Genomic DNA, 6,645 nt, shown 5'->3' with positions numbered 1-6,645 from the left:
AAATAATTTACAAAAATACACCATACCCAAGTGAAACTCAATCAATTCAAATTATTTCAAATTATATCAACAAATCTCATCATAATGAAAATAAGTCATCCTTCACAAGACACAGAAAGAAGTTCAGTTGTTTACATTCATTGAAGTAATAACATTAATATTAGAAAACTTTTCAAACGATCAACTCAGAAAAATAAAATTGCAATACTTTACATTTGATTAAAGTCCCAAAATAATATTACAAAATTTTTCTGTACAACTGCTCGAATGTAATCACATACATATAAATACATGATTACATCAAAACTCAATATACAAGGGTACACCTATGATATACCCGAAGACAGCTTCAATTCACAGCTTCAAGGAGTCTCACTCAGCTGCTTTATCTTCCCTTTCACCTACGACAGCATACAAAGCTATCGCTGAGCGATAAATTCAGTGGTGCACAACTAAAAATTTAAAATTCAATACAAACCATTTTTTCACAAATCGTAACAAAGAGATTGGAATTATTCAAATTTTTCATAATCCATAAAATCAAGTCAATATTTTCAATAATGCAAATCATTTATTTGAATGACGTTTGATCAAATAATCACGAATTTCCAAATCATAAATATACAATTGAAATATTCACATCAAATTATGGGAATAGATATTTCATTTCGAAACAGTTTTCTTTTTTTTTTTTTAAATCATTTATGCATAAAATTTCATCTTTAAAGCACATTTGATCAATTCAAAATCCATTCTTATTCCCACCGGTCTAATGCAAGACTAATCTATAAGGGCCATCTCCAGATTTCGTCTCACCTCTTATCAAAGAGAGATCAAATCAAATCATTGTGCACATGCCATCCATAACACCATAAATAAATATAAGGGCCATCTTCAGCTAGTGTCTCACCTTATAGTTGAGAGAGATCAAATCATATCAATGTGCACATACTGTGGTATCCAAAACAAAACAAAGCAAACACCAGTGTCACCTCAACAAATGAGGGACAGGTAATAACCATGTCAAGTATTAGTTGTGAGATATGAAATAATACCATAAAACTCATTTTCTTTTTTTTTTTGTGAGCATATAATCATAATATAAAATTATTTCCATGCAAATCTTAGCAATCAATACTTTCCATGCAAACCACATTTCAAATCACAATTTCTAAAACCAAATTCATTCAAACCATAACAATATTCAATAATTGTTGAAATAAAATCATAATTGATGAACATAACACATGTGATAATAAAATCATTTAATCATTAGGAACATGCAAAACATTTATTAAATTAGTACTAGTTGTGCACAAACCTCTTTAGCTTGCCTTAACTCAATCCAACTTTTCCTCCTTCTTTGGATGGCTCCTTATCAACTGAAACATAGAATTAACGTGTTTCAGTATCCACCCAAATCATTTTTACTAATTAATCCAATAAATTGAATTTTGCATACTTAATTTTACTTATAAATTCTCATAAGAGTTGAGTTCTTTGTATTTGATATTATTGTGGTTACTATTCACATTACTATTCATTCAAATTGTTAACTTTTTCATAATTAATAGGTACACAAATTTTAATTTCATACTAGTACCACATTTTGAGTTAAAAATTTGTTGGCATTAGTTGCCAATTACAATTCAAGTCTTCTATTATAAATTTCAAATTTTTATTTTTTGTCTCCAAAGTTTACTGTTCCATTGGACCAATCTACGGTAGAAATTTGATTACACTCTCTCCATCAAAGTTGTTCTTTAATGTCTCTACTTTAAGTTTCTTTTTGAATCACTAATTTTGGAGTTTTGTAGCTCAAGTTATGACATTTTTACCATAACTGGCCGGATTGGTCCATTCCCAAATTTTGTGGGCAGAATTTGGTTATGACAGTTTTGGAGAGCCAACTTTAGTTAGCAATTTGAATAGGTTATGGTCAGAATTTGAGTTTCTATTCTTCATGAAAGTTGTTCTACTATGTCTAAGATTTTCATGGATTCAAGAATCAGCTCATTTGGACCTCTCTACACAAAGTTATGACTATTTGAACATATACTATTCATTTGGTCAATTCTGCCCAAAATGATGGCACCAATTATGGATTCAACCTAATTTTAGACTAACTTGTGGTCAATTTTTGGGCAAGGTTTCTTCATCAAAATTGTAGCATTGTGACCCTAGTTTCATCTCCAATTGGCCTTATACTAATTGGAGCAACACAACTCTACTTATGACCATTTAACTATGCTAGACTCATTGGTCCAAAATTCAACAATTTGACAACTACAACTTATTTCAATTCAATTCATCAATTCACACTTCATAACACACCAAATGACCAAAATCAAGCATTATAACACCAATTGGTCAACATTTCATCAAAACGCTAATCTCTTCCTGTCACGACCCAACCTATGGGCCGGACCGGCACTAGGACCTGGGCCAGCCTAAAGCCCCCGAGGCCCGTAGTAAGCCTAACTGTTCATTAACCCAACTCTAAGGCCCATTTGGGCCCAATTTCAAGAAAACAAACAGACAGAGTCCGGCCATAAAAATGCACTTTCCAACGGGGAGTTTTTGACTCACCCGACCTGTAAACACAATATATAGTCATTTGGGGAGCTCAGCTCACCCTCCACATACTCATCAACATAAAAATAAATGGGAGCTCAGCTCCCTCATCCAATCCATCAAACATGCATAGCATATTAAGTTTACAGGTCCCAAAATAATAATTTAGTTTACAGACCCAAATCAAATAAACATTTCTAACACATGCGGAAATTCTAAGATTTAACAAGTTTATACAAACAGTAATAATTGACCTGCGAGGGAGAAAGCAGGTTAACCTCAAAAAATATCCTCCTGTGGCCTGTAAAAATTTTTGAACAGGAGTGAGCGTTCGACTCAGAGAGTAAAATATCAATTTTAACCATAATCCCTATAACTATCTAAAACTAATGCACCCTGTAGAGTGAAATGCAACATCAACAACATTTTCACATCATAGCATCAAAAAGGTAATTTGGAGCACTCACACACCCTATAGTATCAATCATAACATATGGGAGCTGATCCCCTATACAGCTCTCTTAAATCCAACCTGGTGCCAGCGAATTACTCAAGCTCGGACTTCCACTTAATAACCAAATCGAGGGTCCCAGCGAATTACTCAAGCCGTGACTACCCCTCGAAGGATCGGGTCCCAGCGAATTACTCAAGCCGTGACTACCCCGTCCTATCCATAGTCCACACCACATCACACGCACGCCAACGCACGCACACTGCTCCAAATTACCACAACAACATCCATGGCACATCAACAGTTATGAATGCAACATAAATCGTGCCTAGAGTTTAACTACATAAATATATGCATATAAGTGATGCATGGGCATGCTTGAACATATAATAATATCGAAATTACAATTAAAATTAATATTCTACTCACAGACTTGACGGTGGTCACTGAGGCGGCTGGGCGAAGGAAGAAGGCTGTCCCGGCTCACCTGACAATTTTTATTACAATCATTTAATAAATTTGACTCAATACAAACAAAGAAAAAGACCAATACGTCCTGAGTCGTGCCGAAAATCCGGCAGAGTCTCCCCTATACCTAGGACCTACCCAACCTGCAAAAGGGCTCAAAACACACTTCTATATCCACAATCCATATATCCACAACTCAATTACATCACACAGCCCCTCCTGGGCCCATCAAATCAATCATTCATCACAATATGTAAAATTTCAATTTAGTCCTTATAATTGATCATTTTTGCAAAAACTGCTCAAATAAGCTCTAAAAATTATAAAACTCGCTTGCGGTCCTTAGAAATATTACTAAGCTATTGCAAAAAGAATCGTAATTTTCTAAGCTACCACGAATATTTTATGGATTTTCAATCCTATTTAAGCACTAGAAAATTACGAAAAAGAAAGGTTCGGGTTTACCTTTGCCGATTCCGACTTCGGGACCGCGCTCGGGATGCCTGACAATGGTGGGGTAGCCAAAACCTCGATTCAATTCGAGACTTTTCCGTAGTGTCCTGTTCGCCGTAAATTCACGCATCCGACAACCGCCGAATTTCGCGAATTGAGGATACCTACACGAAGCCCAATAATAATATATAAAAATCGTGGGTGTTACATTCTTCCCCCTTACGTAAAAATTCGTCCTCGAATTTTACACAAGGCATGATAAAGCACATGATTATACATTGAACAGATAAGGGTACTTGCTACGCATGTCCCGTTCTAACTCCCAGGTGCACTCTTCCACTGACTGACTCCTCCACAAAACCTTAACCATAGGGATCTGTTTTGATCTCAGCTGTCTCACTTGGTAGTCCACTATGGCTACAAGTAGCTCCTCAAAATTCAAGTTCTCTTTAATCTCTATCACATCCTTTGCGATTACATGAGAAGGATCGGGAATGTATTTCTGAGCATGGAGATGTGAAACACGGGATGAACGTGATAGAGGTTGGGTGGTATCACCAACCGTAAGGCAACTGATCCAACTCTATCAGTAACCTCAAAAGGTCCAATATACCGATGTGCCAACTTGCCCTTCTTTCCAAATCTCATGACTCCCTTCATTGGAGAAACCTTCAGGAATACATAGTCGCCCACTGCAAACTCCACATCCCTCCGTCTGGGGTCTGCATAACTTTTCTGCCTACTGAAAGCTGTTTTCAGTCGTTCCCTGATTAAAGGAACTATCTCTGAAGTGTACTGCACTAGGTTTACATCATGCACCTTCGCTTCCCCCATTTCTGTCCAACACAGAGGAGACTTACACTTTCTTCCATATAGTGCCTCATAGGGCGCCATTCCTATGCTGGAGTGATAACTGTTGTTGTAGGCAAACTCCACCAAAGCTAGCTGATCATCCCATTGACCTCCAAAATCCAAAACACTCATGCGAAGCATGTCTTCCAGTGTTTATATTGTCCTTTCGGACTGTCCGTCTGTCTGAGGGTGGAAAGCCGTACTAAAGTTCAACTGTGTGCCAAGTGCCTCCTGCAACTTTCTCCAAAACCGAGAAGTGAACTGGGGCCCTCTGTCAGATATTATGGAAGCCGGAACTCCATGCAATCTGACTATTTCTCGAATGTAGAGCCGGACATACTGTGCCACAGAGTATGTAGTCTTTACAGGTAAGAAGTGAGCTGATTTGGTCAAGCGGTCTACAATTACCCATATCGAATCATATCCTCGCGTGGTACGAGGCAACCCAGTCACAAAATCCATAGTGATCATTTTCCACTTCCATTCTGGGATAGGGAGCTCTTGCAACTTCCCTGACGGTCTCTAGTGTTCAAACTTCACCTTCTGACAAGTCAAGCACTTGGACACAAAGTCTGCTATGTCTCTCTTCATGCCATTCCACCAATAGCTATCTTTCACATCATGGTACATCTTGGTGGAACCTGGGTGGACACTGTACAGTGTGTAGTGTGCCTCTCGCATGATTTCATTCCTGAGGTTGTCCACATCGGGCACACATATCCTAGAACCTTGCACTAGGGCACCATCATTGGCAAATCCGAACTCACCACCTTCACCTTGCTGTACTCTTTCTATAATCTTCATCAATTGTTGGTCTCTGTGCTGGGAAACTCTAACTCTGTCCCTCAAGTCTAGCCTCTCTGAAAAGTGAGCCAACGTATCCCTCATCTGAAAGATCTAGGATTAAACCTTGATCTATCAACTCATGTACCTCCTGAATCAACAGTCTCTTCTCTGCTGAAATGTGCGCCAAACTGCCAGAAAATTTTCTGCTTAAAGCATCTGCTACTACATTGGCCTTCCCAGGGTGGTACTGGATGGGGCAATCATAGTCTTCCAGAAGCTCCATCCATCTCCTCTGTCTCAAGTTTAAATCCCTCTGTTGGAAGATGTACTTCAAACTCTTATGGTCGGTGTATATCTCGCACACTTCACCATACAGGTAGTGTCTCCAGATTTTTAGTGCAAAGACTACAGCCGCCATTTCCAAATCATGGGTGGGATAGTTCTGCTCATGCCTCTTCAGCTGCCTTGAAGCATAAGCCACTACTTTTCCATTCCGCATCAAAACACACCCTAGGCCAACTCTAGAGGCATCACAGTACACGGTGTATCCTTCACCGCTCATAGGTAGTGTTAACACAGGGGCAGTGGTTAGACACTCCTTATCCTCATCATTATAACTGACTCTATCGAGCTCTCTTCCTGTCCTTTGCATCTTATCCACTTCCCTTTTCCTATTTTTGGTATTGTTGGTATCATTTCAACCTGCTGTACTTATTCCTTAATTTTAGTCCTATCTCATCCTTACACCTTTTCCTTCAAAGATGTCTATCCCATCATCAACTTTAACTTTCTTTTTATTTCTTAGTCTTATCTTGAATACTAGTTTCATTACTTCAAGAATTCTAACCCTATGATTTACTCCTACCAAAGACATTCTTCACCTTATGTACCAAATATAAGTACCCATAGAAAATTTTTTTTCTTGTATCCCCTTTTTCCAACTTAACTATCGTAACATTATCATTTCCTATCACTTAGTAGGAAATTGCTTATCCTGGATGAATATGAGCCCCATAAACTATAAGTTCCATCTGAACTAACACGGCTGTAGGAAATATGTG

The sequence above is a fragment of the Hevea brasiliensis genome, chromosome 1 (assembly GCF_030052815.1).
Source record: "Hevea brasiliensis isolate MT/VB/25A 57/8 chromosome 1, ASM3005281v1, whole genome shotgun sequence".
Lineage (NCBI taxonomy): Eukaryota > Viridiplantae > Streptophyta > Magnoliopsida > Malpighiales > Euphorbiaceae > Hevea > Hevea brasiliensis.
The sequence above is the reverse complement of the archived record's forward strand: the minus strand, read 5'-3'. Positions refer to the sequence as shown.